Raw genomic sequence first — 17,290 nt, forward strand, 5'->3', positions numbered from 1 at the left:
TTTTTTATTTTTTATAGTTGAGTCTTTATAGCATAAATATTCATGCCAAATTTCAGATCAATACAACATTTCGTTCTTGAGATAAAAATTTTTAAGTGAAAAAACAAAATGGCAGCTATAAGTATAACCGCTGAGTTTTGGACACTTCAAATATGACATTTGTAGTCTCCTAGCATCCAGGTACAATACCCTAAAATTCTCGACACTACTTCTGAAACACCCTGTATAATAATGATGGTAGATTCAGGCCTAGATGTATAAAATATCGAATATTGGAATTAAAGAAGTAAAACTATATAAAATATAAAAATGAAAAACAAAACATTTGATTTGACATGAATAAATTTGCCTTTTACAAAAATTTCTCATGACAACTCATCTCAGTGAATTATAAATTTCGAAAATATAGATATTGGTAGCAAACTGCTACGGATACGGTATTTGAAAACTATCTTATAGATGAAACACTTCATGTGAGTTTAAGTACCGGTATGCTATTAGTAGTTACGGACAGGCATATCAATTATTGGTATAAGAAATTAGGTACGGTAGCTCCCGTCTGATGTTAGCTTATATTCAAAATATATTTGGACAATTTTGCCAGTCTGAATTTAGAAAGAAAATTTCAGTAATGTCAACACACTTATAAGATTTACAAACTTTAGAAAAACACTTTGCAACAAAGACTTGATTTAGTAGTCAACTAGTCTAATAATCTATTCAAAATAGATTGACAATAGACAAAATTACATTATACATTTTTCCTTTGGCAAATCAGATTGAAGTCAATATAATATTTCTGACTAGGTAAAATACACAAGTACAAATCAATAATTTAGTGTGCCTTGCCATGAATGTGTATGAAAAATACAGTATGCAACTATAAAAATGAAATTCTTGACCTATTTTTAGAACTTATTTATTTATTCATATACAAATACAATCCAGGTAAAAAAACAGGCATTCGCCCAAAACTGCTCTAAACCTCAATTTGGAATACATAGTCTAGAGGTTTTGTAAAAATTATAACTTAATTCACACACTATTTTGAGTCCAAAAAAATGTATCTTCTACAATTTTGAATTTATCAGATTAATTAACTTCAAAATACAAATCAAAACAAAAATCTTCCTTCACAATCGCCAAAAATATTAAAAATTTCACTTAAATCTACAATTAATTATACTCATGTAAACATTAAAACATCTTTTATACACTATGAACAGAGATATTGTGGAATTTCTCCATATTGAGGTGGAATAAAAACGATATTGTCCGTTTCACATAATTTATTTGAGCCAAACTTGAGTTTCAAGGCATCATCTTCAGTGAGTGGTCTTTTAGATAGAGACCATCTTAGATCATTCTTTGAGAAAAATACCACTGAAGATGATGCCCTAGTGCATTGAAACTTCAAGTTCGGCTAAAATAAATTATGTGGAACTGACAATACCGTTATTGGTCCACCTTTATTTTTAGAACGTTGACACCAATGAAAATAAATTTTAATAAACCCCATTAATTTCAATTTATTCGATAAAATGTTTAAGATTTTATCAATAATGATTATTATTATTCATAATTCTAATATTATAAATAATAATAATTGATAGTATTCTTCTATTGAAAAAGGAAGCAACAAGTTTCACATTCACATTCAGAATTTCGACTGAAATACTACCATAATTATATTGTATGTTGTAAACTATTATTATAAAAAATAAAACTGACAAGAATACTGACAAGCTTTTGACTGATGAAAACTCCGTTTTGATTTTGGATGTTTAGAATTGAAAATATATAATTGAATCTACATTTCTCTCATATTGGTTATTATGAGTAATAATGAATATTAAAATTTATTTATGTTTAGAATTAATATAAATATATATTTCGGTGGAATAAAATTATTGTGAATTCTAAACAAGACATTAACTATGGAAAAGAGAATATAATTGCACTTGAATTTAAATATGTAACTCATTTTAATTTGTAGGCTCCAAGTGAAGAAAGATTATTTTCATGTAGAAATGTTGAAATTCACAATAGTCCAATAGTTCTATAATAAAATATAGTCCCGCGGTCTAAGTGAATTTCTACAACATTATTCGTCAGGAGAATTGCCCATGGGGGGTTATGAGACACACCTAACGGTCTGTAGCCTCAGTACACTCATTGTCAGATTTGCTGAGCTCCTTGGTCAATAACAAAATATTAGAGTCCTGTGAGCTACAATACAAACTGTCACTCGAGTCGCTGAAGTACACACCCAACGGTCTGCTCTTCACAACGAGGTAGCTTCACGCACCTCTGTGCTCCTCTCCTTTGAATAAATGCTCTCATTGAAAATAACTTAATTCAATCTATTTGAAGCCTGCAAAAAATATGTTTGGTGTTATTTTATGCTATACTAGGATTTTTTTCAAACTATTCTTCTCTTAGAAAATCGTCATTGTTATAAACAAGTGCTGAAATACTGCAGTGTCGAAGTATTATTTTTGGAGTGTGATACCCACATGAGCCCTTGGCTTGTGTGTTGGTAATGGAAGGAGTGATTATAAAATGACCACTACGTTCTAGTAGAGACAAGAAATATAAATATTATCCTTTATATATGGTTCTAGGCAGCAGGAACCGACAGTTTATCGTTGAAGGAGGAAGTGGCCGGAGGTTGTTGAAATTGAGAATTCTCCTGGAAAGAAAATCAGTATATAGTCAATAATAGCCTAATGGTACTTTGATAGTAATTTTTTGTCAATACTAATAAAAGACTCTCTTTACTCTTGAGCCATGAACAATTGTTCTAATCTATTAGAAACAATAATATTATGTTTGCACACTCTAGTGCCCGGCTCAAGCATGGAGATTGCCTGCTCAAAAAGTGAATATAACTCCTAAGCTACGATTCCATCATGGTAAAAAGATTCAAAATATTGCTGCGGACATTCAAGTACAAAATTTGATCCATTTGAAGATTCCAAAAATCAAAATTTAGAACAGAAAAAAACGTTAAATTAAGTCGTGACTAATCTAGAAACAGTAGTCTCTTACGAGTAGGTGGAAGGACATGGTGGAATATGACAGAAAAACAAAATAGCATTAGGTTGTGCTGCATGAAAAATACCACCTCTTGAGTGGATATTCTTATCAGTGAGTATAGAATGTATATTACCTATATTACATTCTATACTCACTGATTCTTATCTCATTCAAGCTGATGCATGCATCCATGCAAAAATGAATGACAATTGAAAAGTGTTAACCATCTAACTCGTCTATAAAGGTGCCTCTACAATGTTGACATTCAGAAAAATATAGGCCTATAATAATTCAACAAGTTAGCCGATCTCAACTTGTCGTTTGAATTCGACTGAGTGTGTTAACACAATACAGTAGGTACATTTTTCTGATTTGTTTTTACTTTTTTCAAATATTCTATATCAATAGTAATGTTGATAAAAGAATGTATTATTATCGGATTCTGACCAATCCTGGAAGTTTCAAGTCTCTGGCTAGTCTGGAAAGTGTCGAAAATTGCTTTTACTGAATATCTCTGTTACAGACAGACAGACAAGAACGAAAGTGAGTTCATTAAAAAGTTGTAAGCAACAAAAGTTTACAAACATAAATAATTTTGATAAACAATTTGACTCACATAATCATCAGCATCATCATCGAACATGAAATTTTGCAAAACTACAGCTTCTTTCATCTGCTCTTCAATTATAGGAGATTAGGAGTAGACATTGCAGACAATGGAATTCCAGAATCTGTAACACACAAAAGACAGCATAAATCATTTATAGAATTCTTATTTTATTCACTCTTGATCTCCAATAGGCTAATGTGAATATATATCAGTACAAATATTGACTTCACTGTGCCTGAAATGACAAGGTACAATGTACAAACTGTACGGCAAAATGAATGGAGCACTTTTCAGTACCTGAATTTTCCTATACGGTATAGAATCTTCTAGAGCCCTATGTTTCGCCTCAGTCCCTCACAAAGCACCATTGCTCCTTTCTAAGGAAAGTGATTGGCCATTCTTCAAAGACTAATCTTGCATCATCAACAATTCAATTTATATAAGAGTTGATGGATTGATAGCCACATGTGGAGATAATAGAACTTTCTTACTAGACTGATATATTGAACGCTCTGCAAATATATGATAAATTTATTATTGATAACTCAATTCACTTTTGAATCGTCAATATGACTTCTACCAAAACATTAGAATTCTCCATCATGTGATCAAGTAATTCATTAAAAACTTACTCGATTAAAAGGTGTTTCAAAGGCTTGGCGAACAATCTGCATTGTGTTTGCATGACTACATTCAGCAATAGTATGAATTTGAAAAAAAATATGAAAAAGATTGTCCATTTGTTCGCACAATGAACTTTTACTTTCATGGAATGGTCATAGTACTTTATTAGTCTTGATTAAAAATGTTCAAATGTGTGATTAAAAATGTGTGGGTTGCAACTTACATTGCAGTATCTATCACATTTTGTTCATCCTATCTTACAAATTATAATTTTAAGAATATCCACTAAAAAATCAATTTATTCCATATATGTAATAAGTGAATTTATCTCAATACACTCACCTCATCACTGCTGTACGTAGATTTCACGCCCGTGCAATTTCTATTATTTGAGATGTAGACAAGAAAGTGGCTTCTGCCATTATGGCATCACAGTTCTCGCATTGAAAATTGAAACATGCTGGTGATGTTCCTCTTGCTTTATAATAAAAATGTGGACCTATATGTATGTACCTATAACGTATTATAAAGCTAGAACGTAAGAGAGAAAGAACGAAAGATCAAAACTAAAACTATTCAAAGGGAAAACAAAGGAAAAGCTCCGTGCACTAACATACAGTTCAAGTACTAACTGCAAACTAGCCAACTACAATAGTATTGGAACCCGCCAGCTTTGAGCTTATCACTGCCAGACTAAAAGGAATTTAAGTAAATAATAGACTCCAGGCGCCGTGATTCCGAACGCTATAATGAATTCAAACTGATGTGTGTAGGAGCTGCCTTGTATGAACTATGAATTGAATTTTGATAGAGTCTGTATACATGAGTCCCTTCCGAAACCGGCCAATAGAATGGCGAAATTCCATTCTTCTGACGTGCTTCAGTACTCAGTAGGCAGGAACCGCGCGAAATTTGAATCTTACGCTCGCTTCTCATCTGTTTTTTCACATCAGGAGAGAGAAGGAACCTTGTGAAAATTCTACAAAAAATCATGAACCCACCTCTTCATAATATAAATGAGTTTATGGATTTTCAAATAGATTAGTCCAAAATTAGCAAACTTGCGACACATTTTTGTAACTTCATGGCAGTTTACCATCAAAAGGCAAAAATATCTTCCATGCATACCTAGATATTGAATATTCATTATTCAAAGTGTGATTCTTATTTATGATAAAAATATAATTTATTGATAATCTAGCATTTCTAATCTGAGAATTATAGTAAACAAATTTCTTCATACCTATATTTTTTATAGCCTGCTACCAGTATGTTATAATTTTATACGAAACTATACTTAACGATTCCGCAGTAATTGACGTTTCTTTTGTATTCATATACATGAATATAAAGTTGAGTAACAAGACATCTATAATAATTAATATACATTTAAGTATTCTAATATGAAAATATTATTTTAATAAAACTCAATTCATCCATACCATTAAAAAGTAATTTCAAATATAAGTACCTAACTCTAGAATAGAGTTTGAGTTCGGAGTAATAATTATTCCTAGTCATATACCACTCTTCTTATTTCATAATGGAATAATTCTGTAAAAATTTATACAATCATATTATATAAATAGTTATTGAAAAAGTAATGTAAATCACATGAAAGAGAGAAATGCTTGAAATTGGCATTGATTGATGAAATTAGTAGAAAAAAATCTGATATCGAAACACACTACTCGAATTTCAAACCCATATAAAAGATTATCTATAATATTATTCATGATTATTGGAAACATTGCAAAATAATCATTTATACATCGATCAAATTAATAATAATAGTCTTGAAATTATCTCACAATTTTTCCAGCATAACGGCTGTTAACCAGCCGGGACTAGAGCTAACGGAATGGTGAATCAACTCGATAATTGAATTAATAAATAATATTCAGTTATTTCTCAATTAATTAGAGACTTGTTTGGTATATTATTAGGATTATTGTATTCCAGTCTACCAAAATAGTTCTTCAAAATGTGAAACAGGAATGAAGAACTTGACAAACATCCATTTATTTAACCCTCTTAAGTATGAATTTTCTTGAGAAATATAGAAAAATGCATTGAAAACTCAATGAAGAACTTGAGAAAAGAAACCCTCTAGAAATAACCGGGGAACAGGAACAGTTTTTCCATCAGGGCCCTGGAAATCGCCAACGAACATTACCAGACAGCGCGCGAAATTCAAAATTCGAGAAATTTTATCTCTGTCCTCAACCGATCTTTCAAGTAAAGTGACTCATAATCCCTCATATATATTACATAATACAATTTCCACTTCTTATATTTCATCACATTTTAGAAAGGAAATCGATTGACATAAAGTTCACCATGAAATAGAAAAATTAAAATAAAAAGTCTAATTGACAAGGTCACCAACATAAATCTAAAAATCCAAAATCTCGTAACCAACTGCCCTTATCAAAATTCCACTACACAAAGTTGATCAAACTCATCCCAAATAATATAATTCCATGAAAAAGTACTCAAAAATCATAAGATTTATTTTCATGACTGAAATTCTTTGAATGCCAGTGATATTTTTGTTTCTTGACTGACAGCCGTTTGAATTTTCTTCATAATCACGCAGTACAAAACCTTTCGTTCAAAAAACTTCCATTCTGAAAGTTTCCTTCCATGAATTACATAGATCTTTCAGAATATGCAAAAAAATTAACAAACCCCATCAGGGAGAATTTTCCAAAAAAAATGATACATTACTTGAAAACCATAGCCCTAATCAAAAAATTGTATAGCATATAATTGATTTGTATCTTCTTCACTTGCAAGATTATCTGGATTTTTTTTTCAAAAATAAGAAAATGTATTTACCTGTAACTGAAATCGGCGATAACTATAAAATTTCAACAACCTGCATTGCAGCATTGGTGAACAAGTTGTACAACAGAGAGATTGATTGATTGGCTGCCTTTAGCAGAGAGAGATTGATTGATTGATTGATTTTTATTATGACAAAATCATAATAGAGAGAGAGAGAGAGAGAGAGAGAGAAAGTGAGTGGTAGAGAGGGAGAGATAAAATAACATAAGATAAGATTTGAAAGATTCAAGAAGAGTCAGTGTTCTTAGCGGAAGTTTAAGAAAATTAAACAGTTCTCTTGATAACTAAGAAAAGAAGAAAAACATCAAAATTAAATTTCGTATCTTCTTAACAGTAGTCTCTTTAAGTGTGAGAGAGAGAGAGGGTGAGAGAGAGATTCAGATTCAGATTCCTTTATTCATGTGTTTAACAAAACATAATTCAACTTACGTTTTAGCGTTAAAAATAAATACCACTAGCGGTAAAATGACATGGTGAATCATATCAAACTAATGAGTTCTACAATAATATTGAGCAAAAAAAAATGATGAAAAAATGCAAAAGTTAAGGTACTACTGTAATGTTTTCACATGAAACGGTGAAGTTTGGACCTTGAGAAGTCCATTCTCAGAGAGGGTATCAAGGATACCCTCCCCTTCAGCACTTAATCGTAAAAAAAAGAAAGTTGAAAATTCAAACGAAATATTATGTTTAAGCGAAAAAAACTAAGACTGAAAATATCAATAAGTAAAAACCAAATCATAGAAACGATAAATCATTCAGAGTTGAATCAATTAACAGAAAAGAGTAAATGAGGAAAAAAAGAAAAAGTTAATTCCCATTAATTAGAAAATCGATATGATATAATAATTGGAATAATGATGGAGTGGAAGTTATTATTAGGAAAAAGATTTGTAGATTTAAATCCAAAAATAATGTTAATAAGAAAGGGAAATTATTGTACAAAAGAGATTAGTCAATGTAAATAACAAGATAATATGATTATGAAAGTTCATGAAGAAATAATAATAATTCTAATTAGGGAATTATGAAGGGGAAATAATAATACAAAAGAGAGGGGAAGGGATATAGAATAAGGATGCTAAGATCCACTCGAGGAAGAGTTAGAATAAGAAACAAAGAGAGAGTGATAAAAACAGAGAAAGAGAGAGGACAACAAGAGAGAGAGAGAGAGAGAGAGAGAGAGAGAGAGAGAGAGAGAGAGAGAGAGAGAGAGAGAGAAAGAAAATGAGTGAGTGTAGGTGCAAAAATCATCAAATTGAATAATACACAATGTATAAAATGCATAGGGTCAGAATTGTAAAGGACGGGTCAGAATTGTATGGTCGAGGCCAGAATTGTAGTGTTTTCATACGAAAAGGGTCAGAATTGGCGCGTCTGTATACGTATATATATATATATATAATATATATATATATATATATTATATATATATATATATATAATATATATATATATATATGTATACCAATAATAGTTTGATTATGAGATCTTATCAATCTTATATAATAATTATCTTTCTTTCTTAATTCTAGTACTCTCCTTCATCATCTGTCTCTTCTTTCATTATAACTTTCTTTCACTTTTTTTTTAATAATCATTATTATTCATTAATTATTTACAATAATGTTCTTCCTTCTTCATCATATCATAATATTTTTCAATTGTAATGAGGTTATACTTTTTTTTTAGTTCAGTTTTATATTTTTCAATTACCTTTAACTGAGTTTTCTTATTATTTTCTTCTTCTGTATATATTTGGAATAATACTTAATTTATTATTATTTTTCAATTTCGCATTGTGTAATTATTGTAATGTATAAATGCAATAGGTTTTTCAAGACCTAGCATGTAACAAATAAATCAATCAATCAATCAATCTCTGTAGTTAGTTTTTCCTCTTGTTTCCTCCTCTGAATTAAAATGTATGTATTGAATGATTCGGACTCTTCTTCACACACAGGCATCATAGCCCGCGTGAAGAAAATTTCCTATAATGCTTTCTATAATTTTTTGTAATGTGTATTTATAAAGAGGAATAAATTGATTTGATTTGATCTTCTCACTGCTATTAATGATTATATATAAGGCAATTATTTCAAACTAAGGAGATCCACATTTGGTAATACTGATTTATCCTGATATTAATTCCCAAAACTACGTTCAATGCATCAACTACTATACTCCAGAGGGTACTAAGAAAATCATTATCTCTATTCTTACTAATAATTACATCTCTTACTAAAATTATTTCTATAATTAATAATTTTCGAAATGCTGAATTTCAAATAAATTGGTTGATTAACATACGTTATAGATATAGATGTAATCTATAGGTATAGATAGTAATCTCTTCTATATTAGGTGTACAAAATGATATCTTCTACTATTGCCACAGCTCGAACAATATAAGCTAATGTGTGAAGAATTATTGATAGAACAGAAGGGTGGGTAGTCTGTTCATATGCTTATATAGGGGCTGTGTTTCATTTAACATTATCTTAGACATTCATCACTAGAATATTACAGTACTCAATTTACTACTTTTATCGTTATTGCAACTCCCAATAGTTAATTATACTTCTAATACTATATGATATTTCTCATAATAATCAAAATAATCTAGCACTTTCTCAATCGGCTCCTCTACTTCTTATTTTTCTTTCTCATTTCTCTTCTTAATCTTATAGTTATTATGATTACTAGAATATTGTTGTAATTATTACATTTGTTATAACTGTTGTGATTCTTGCGATTATGATTATTATTCTTTTCTATTCTTCTTCGTCTCCTTCTTCTTCTTCTTCTTCTTCTTCTTCTTCTTCTTCTTCTTCTTCTTCTTCTTCTTCTTCTTCTTCTTCTTCTTCTTTCTTCTTCTTCTTCTTCTTCTTCTTCTTCTTCTTCTTCTTCTTCTTCTTTTCTTCTTCTCTTCTTCTTCTTCTTCTTCTTCTTCTTCTTCTTCTTCTTCTTCTTCTTCTTCTTCTTCTTCTTCTTCTTCTTCTTCTTCTTCTTCTTCTTCTTCTTCTTCTTCTTCTTCTTCTTCTTCTTCTTCTTCTTCTTCTTCTTCTTCTTTCCTTGATTAATTCAAGATCACAGTACGATGTTCTATTTCTTATTCTATAGTTCAGTTTCATAAGTTCTTATCAATTATGCACATTCCTTCTTTCTCTTCTCTTCTTCCCTATTATTATCATTATTTTCCCTGTGATTTTTTCACTAGCTATCCAGCATGTTCAAATGTTTATTTCTCTTTCTACCTTTTCTCTTTCTATGTGATTACTTTCTACTAATATCCATATTTGATATTCGATTCTTTCTCACAGTAAATCATACTATTCCTCTTCCATTTTATGCAAATATTATTCATTATCAGTTGTATTATGTATCATTTCTCAATTGATAACTTTCTTCAAAGATTTTTCGTTTTTCTGCTGGCTTTTTCTTCTCTTTTGCAGTTTTTACTGGATCTCATTTTGCCACCTTGAACACGATCTCCCACTACCAGTTTTTCCTCAATCTTCATCTCATTCACCTTTAGGATCATTCATCACAGGAACTCCACAGATCACAACATCTACATCTTATTGTGTTTAGTGATTTTTTTGAACTAGTGTTTTTAAATAGTGAAGGGAGCCGAACTGTCAAGGCATACAGAAATCACTCGAATCAAGAGACTTTTCCATTTAGGTTAAGTTTCATCAGTTTCATCCACATTTTCCCCGTCATGTGTCGTTCTGAGGTCGGTTCACTGTTGGTTTGCTGCTTCCATGATGCCTCTCACTGACACGTCAGCTCGCTCGCCCTCAAGTAGGTATGATTATTCCAATGATAGTAATAATGATGCAGGTATGTTTCTAGCAAATAAGCTCCACTCTTTCAAAAAAACTTTTCAAGGCTGCTCACCTTGACGTCCAATACCTCAGCTGTCACAATGATGAACTCTTCAATGATTAGCAATCAGCTGTCACAATGATGAACTCTTCAATGATGAGCAATCTTCCGTTTTCAGGACTTCAATATAATTGGAATTTCCTGATCATTTTTGAAGCCTAGTATTTCATCAAATTTTGTTGCATTACCTAGATATAATCTTTCCCGGAATGATAGATTGAATAAAGCTTGTGGGGGTGTAGCAATTTATGTGAAAGATGGTATCAAAACAAAAGTTTTAATCACATCTAAACAAGAGTATTGTTCCAGACCAGAGTTTATGCTACTTTAATCATCCTTATCTAGTACTGATAAATTACTCGTTGGTATCTGCTATCGCCCACTAAAAATAGGTCATTTTACAGATTTCGAAAATGCCTTGCTTTCTCTTATGCCTTGTTATAACCGTATACTACCCTAGTGGAAGAGATCCATAGAAATCGATAGAAAAACTCTATTGATATCAATATATGCTCATGGATATCAATACGTGCTCATGGATAACGATAGAAATCCATGGATACCAATAGAAATCACAGTAAATACAGTCAATGAACTTATATTGATATCACTACAAGTTTTGTGATATCAATAGAAGTTCATGGATACCAATAGAAAACAAGGTAAATACAGTCAATGAACTTATATTGATATAACTACAAGTTTAGTGATATCAATAGAAGCTCATGGATATCAATAGAAATCCATGGATACCAATAGAAATCATGGTAAATACAGTCAATGAACTTATATTGATATCACTGTACGTTCAGTGATATCATAGGTGCTCATGGATATCAATAGAAATAATGGTAAATACAGTCAATGAGCTTATATTTGATTATATAAAATCTTCATTGATAGTAGGTATGATTAGAGACTTCAAGGAAGCTTTTTTGCTCGAAATCCCCCTCCCTCCTCTCCGACCTCTCCCATCCCACCTTCCCCCGCCCTCCCCCCTCCCCCCACATGGTGGGGGGGTGTTCTAAAAATAGATTTTCCCTGTTCTAAAAATAGATTTACCCTTCCCCTGCTCCAGTGGTGATGAGGGGGATGAAGAGAGAGAAAGAGATATCTCTCTCTCATTCTCTCTCAAAATAGATTTACCCTTCCCCTGCTCCAGTATAGATGAGGGGGATGAAGAAAGTGAGGGAAAAAATAATTTCCCTTTGAGGGGAAAAATTCCCTCTCTACATCTATACTGACAGATTAAAGTGAATTGAGAAATTCCCTATCACTCCACATCTAATGCTATACTGACAGATTAAAGTGAATTGAGAAATTCCCTACCTCTCTATACATCTAATGCTACTCTCTCTCCCTCTCTCTCTCTCTCTACATCTAATGCCATACTGACAGATTAAAATGAATTGAGAAATTTCCTATCACTCTCTAAATCTATACTGACAGATTAAAGTGAATTGAGAAATTCCCTATCTCTCTCTCTCTCTTTTTCTCTCTCTCTCTCCACATCTATTGCTTAATAATCTATTGCTATACTGTCATATTAAAGTGAATCCTTATCTCTACAATAATCTAAGTTCTATAATATCCATATTATGTTTGGTTTCCAACTGACAGTCAAGAGTTCAATCAAACTGTTTATGAATGTGTAAAAAATTGAGCACTTTTGCTGTACAAAAATCCCAGTCGTTATTGTTAAAGTGTTTTCTCTGACAATATGTAAGTATAATTGGAATGATCTAGCATATCTAAAAATACTTACATATTCTCAGACCTATTTCACTCGGGGAGGGGCAGGCTATCTTAATACTCAACGCCTATAGTTACCATGAAACTGTCTTAAGAATATACGATTCCCGCTCGGGTTCAATTCCCATGAACGAGAATCAAAACTTCTGATGTTATTTTCATTCAAAACCACTGAATATTCTTTCGGCAACTTAATAGTGTGTTTAATGTCACCTTCACTATCAATATCGATAGTAATTTATCGATATAATTTCAAGGTGAATTTTGCCATTATCGGCAGATGTTACCTTTGTTATTAAGAACCAATCATAAGGATAAAATTCAAAACCCCAATCGGCTAGTGGATTTGCTTCTACAGAGAACTCATTGAAACTTCTCCAATCAAAATAGTTAGACATCATGTGAACTTGTCGGCTCGGCTGTTTAGACTGAAGTGACGCGTACGCGTGCGCGCACGTGCTACACTCCCCCTTGTTGAATGTTTCTCCAGAGAAATGACACGTGTGCTGCACTGCTCTCTGTGAGGTGAATGTTTCCTTTTCCCAAATTCTATAGATAAGAGTGAGTTCATATAACTCCTGCATCAAAAAAACCGTTACATTCAATCATAGACACATGAAAAAATGTATAGTCTGATTTATCATCTTGAAGCGCCATGTGTTAGCAAGAAAACCATTAAAGTTCACTGTGCTTCAAATTTCTCTCTCTCTCATAAGCCAAGTGTTATCCTTTCACAAGATTTTATGTTTTCGGAGACAATACAAACCCTTTATACTGGGCTAGACCCATTTTGGTAGTTATAATTTCGGCAACCTGATTTTCTAAAAGTTTATGTTGCTTAGCTTCTATCCAATTCATATTAAAGCTGATGTGTGCGTATCCGCTCACAATATCGTAAGCTATCTCATGGATGAATAAAGTAAGATAATCTATGAATGCAGCCAAACATTGCAGTCTCATAACAGAGCCCTCTTCCGAATTTTTAATTGCCTCAGCTATCTCATCACAAATGCTTTTCACAGCGACTTCCATCTCGTTTTTCTTAATAAAATCTGCCATATCATTTTTAGTTGCATACTTTTCTGCAATTTGATTAATCAGAATAGCAATAGCATCTTTTGTAATGAATTGTTCAATACCATCCATAATATTAGCTTTTATTGGACTCGCCATTTCAGATAATTGTTTTTCAAACTCTTCCTTTGTTAATGAAGAACTAGTCAATTTCTGCAAAGTAGATTCTAAATATTGCTTATCAATTGACAATGGGTGTGTTTTATTTACTTTAGTAAAAATTTCTGTACTAAGCTGTTTTAATTTAGTATTGAGGTAGTTTTTGTCCAACACCTCCAAATTCCTTATTTTATCTGATATGGGTTTTAATTTCTCATCTAAATAACCTTTATCAACTTTATCATTGTTAATACAGTCCAACTGGGATGAAAAGCTATCTGTTAGAGTTTTCACTTCTCCTAGAGCAGATTCCAAAGTTGGAGTTCTCTCTGCAATAGCTTTATCAATATTGGCACTGGAATTTTGTAATGAACTTAGAATATGTTCTCTTTCAATTATGCTCACACCAATATTGTTAGTATTTTCCGGAACGAATTTGGTTATTTCTGAATCTAAATAAAATTTCACAGCTTCGCTGATTCCTTGTTGATTTATCGATTCAATTATTTTCTGAGTTATCTAGTCAATATCGCATGTAAGATTAGCACTACTAGGTGTATCAATCCGACCGAATCGATGCAAAGTCATCGTAACACTAAACAATTAGTTTTGCTTCTTTTAGCTCTTCAATTATAGACGCAATCTCAACATCATGTCCAGTGTTGCCAGAAGCTTTTGAGGAATAGAGTAAATTTAATCTTTCCACTAATTCGTCAAAATTATCATAGTATTGATAAATTCTATCTTGAGAATTATTTTTTGCAAATTTCAATAAACCCCACCCCTTCTTTTTACTAATTTTTTTACTGGGAAATAACTTCTGAATCATTTGCGATTTAATTCCCTGATTTCGTTTAACATACCCTCTTCGATCTAAATGTATGCCTGTAAGTGTTAAGATTTTTTCATACTTATCCAGATCTCTCTGATTATAAAGATTCGAATTCGGTCTTGAACTGAATAATAACTCAAGTAGACCATGTGTTAAACGGAATCTTTCATTATAAATATCTATATAACCATTATCAAATATTACTTGCTGATTTCCAATATAATACACATAATCTTTAGGATTGTATGAAATTCCATAACTAATTGAATTATTCAATTTTTCCGCATGAAACGTTTTTAGGTATTGTGACAGCAGCTCATCGTTTTTACTAGAACCAAGTAAACTGTTTTCAAATTTAGTTGAGCTTAAAAGATTCCATGTTGAACTCATATAGCTTTTATCATAACTCGACTCCTCATCATCAATCTCCATACTCTCTTCTTCCTCTTTTACTTCTTCCTTCTTTGGTTTTACACCATGAGTGAAAACTAGATTTGTTTTTTCCCAGTTCAATTATGGGCTCTATCAACGGTGAGAGCGTTTTCCTATTGTATTCCTCCGATCGTTTTTCCAAAATTAAGTAAGCTTTTTATTATGCTTGTCGTTGATTACTTTTCTCAATTTCTTAATCTTATCGATTGAACCAACGTTCTTTCTATTCAGTTTTCTGCTGCATGTTTTAGACAACATGACTGTACAAAGAATTAATCTCTACTGAACGGTAAGAAACGTATCGAGCGAATCTTGATACTTGCCGCTATTAATTCCACACTCGGTCATGATAGTTACAAAATTATGAGGTTTATGATTCCAAACTTTATGACAAAGTTTAGTGAAATCTTTATAAGAAATATCTCCTCCAACATGATCTCTGTGAATTAATTCGAGACTCAATAAATCTATCTTGAAGATTATAATCATATTTGCATTGTCCCTAGTGAAATGTTTCTGTGTAGCTCCATAACTCTGAATTAAATATACCGTGTCGATATTACGATGTCAGCCCATAGTGAAATATTCTCTTATTTGAGGTACATGATTAAGTTGTAAATCGTCAAACATAACTAAAGAATATTCTGATATTTTGTTTGGATGTGGTATAGATTCAGAATTGTTGTTTATATGAAATTCAATATCCTTCATTTTTGAAAAGACTTTTCTCAAAAACAAGTACTTATCTTGATACTCGCTCTTCGTATGCAAGTATATAGTTTTAAATCTCAACCCATTCTTTGAAAAAATTAAATTAAATAGCAAATTGGTCTTACCACAGCCTGAAGAGCCTATTATAAGGATCCTTGCATTATGAGGTAACAACTTACCATTTTTACACCATGTTGGGATTTCTTTCTGTCTTATAATATTGTCGAAATTTACTATTGGGATATTACTCATGTTAGACACGTGTACAGCATGTGATCTGATAAGGAACTAATCATTTTTCATAAGTTATCAAGGAGGAGGCTGTGTGCCACCCACCACATGGGTGTCTGAGCGTGTATGGGTTATGACATCGGAATGCAGTTGACATGTGCTCGCTGTCACTCTCCCCTTTCACAGCAATGCACTACCAAACTGATAGAAGTTTCTCACTTCAATATATCGTTCCCTCTCTCTCCCGCACCCTCTTTACGAGAATGTATCTGCTGCTCCTCCTTATCTAAGCCTTAGTGAAAGCAAATTACAAGAATGAAACTACAGATTGAAATGAAACTAAGAAGCATTTTTTGATAAAGACATATTATATTTACACCAAATCTTTGTCATATTTACACTGGATGTAATGTATTACAATATGGTATTACAATAGATTATTTTTCATCTAATAGTTGACTTCTACTAATATAACTAGGTGTTGAAAATCCAATCCACTTAACAAGCAATCCTTTTTTGTCTCGCTTTAATATTTTTTCAATCAGATATACTTGCCTCTCCGATTCGTTTGATTGTGTTAATTTCTTCTCCGTAAAACCTACCACTAATTACTTCTCCGTTTAGATCTCACAAGGTGTATGTTACAGGTTGAGAAGGGAATATAGAATGAATCACAAAATACTCTGTGCTCCAATTTATGTTATAAGATTTATCGAAAAAACCCCTTTTCTTTGAGATTCGTACAACATCTCCTAGCTTAAATTTTGGTTTTGAATTTTTCAATTTATATCGTCTATTGAATGCAGAATTCAAAGACATTAAAACATGATTACGATCTTTTTTCCTCACATCTTTAGGTTTCTAATTGAAGTGTGCATTGTTGCATTATAATCGCGAACCAAACTGTCTAGTTGCGATATCCAGTTTTTGGTTCCATGTTCAGTTAAATATCTATAAATTTTTGCTTTAATTGTTCTATTAAACCTTTCAACTATGGAAGCTTTCTTATCGCTAAAAACATGGTAATGTTTAATACTGTATCTATCTAATAGTGCTTTAACTTTTGAATTAAACAATTCTGTTCCCTGATCTGATTGAAACAACTTAACTCAATTATTTTTAGAAATAATTGGTTCGAGTGCATC

The 17,290-nt window shown here is 31.8% G+C and overlaps 1 long non-coding RNA gene across 1 annotated transcript; it reads right to left on the reverse strand.

The window, feature by feature from the left end:
• Positions 1-902: 902 nt before the first annotated feature.
• LOC120354414 lies at positions 903-4,919 on the reverse strand. The gene is made up of 3 exons (XR_005572998.1): positions 4,616-4,919; positions 3,656-3,770; positions 903-2,692 (listed from the first exon to the last, which is right to left on the reverse strand). It is a non-coding gene; the product is annotated as an uncharacterized LOC120354414 (long non-coding RNA).
• Positions 4,920-17,290: the final 12,371 nt, after the last annotated feature.

This window comes from Nilaparvata lugens, chromosome X (assembly GCF_014356525.2).
Source record: "Nilaparvata lugens isolate BPH chromosome X, ASM1435652v1, whole genome shotgun sequence".
Taxonomy (NCBI): Eukaryota; Metazoa; Arthropoda; class Insecta; order Hemiptera; family Delphacidae; genus Nilaparvata; species Nilaparvata lugens.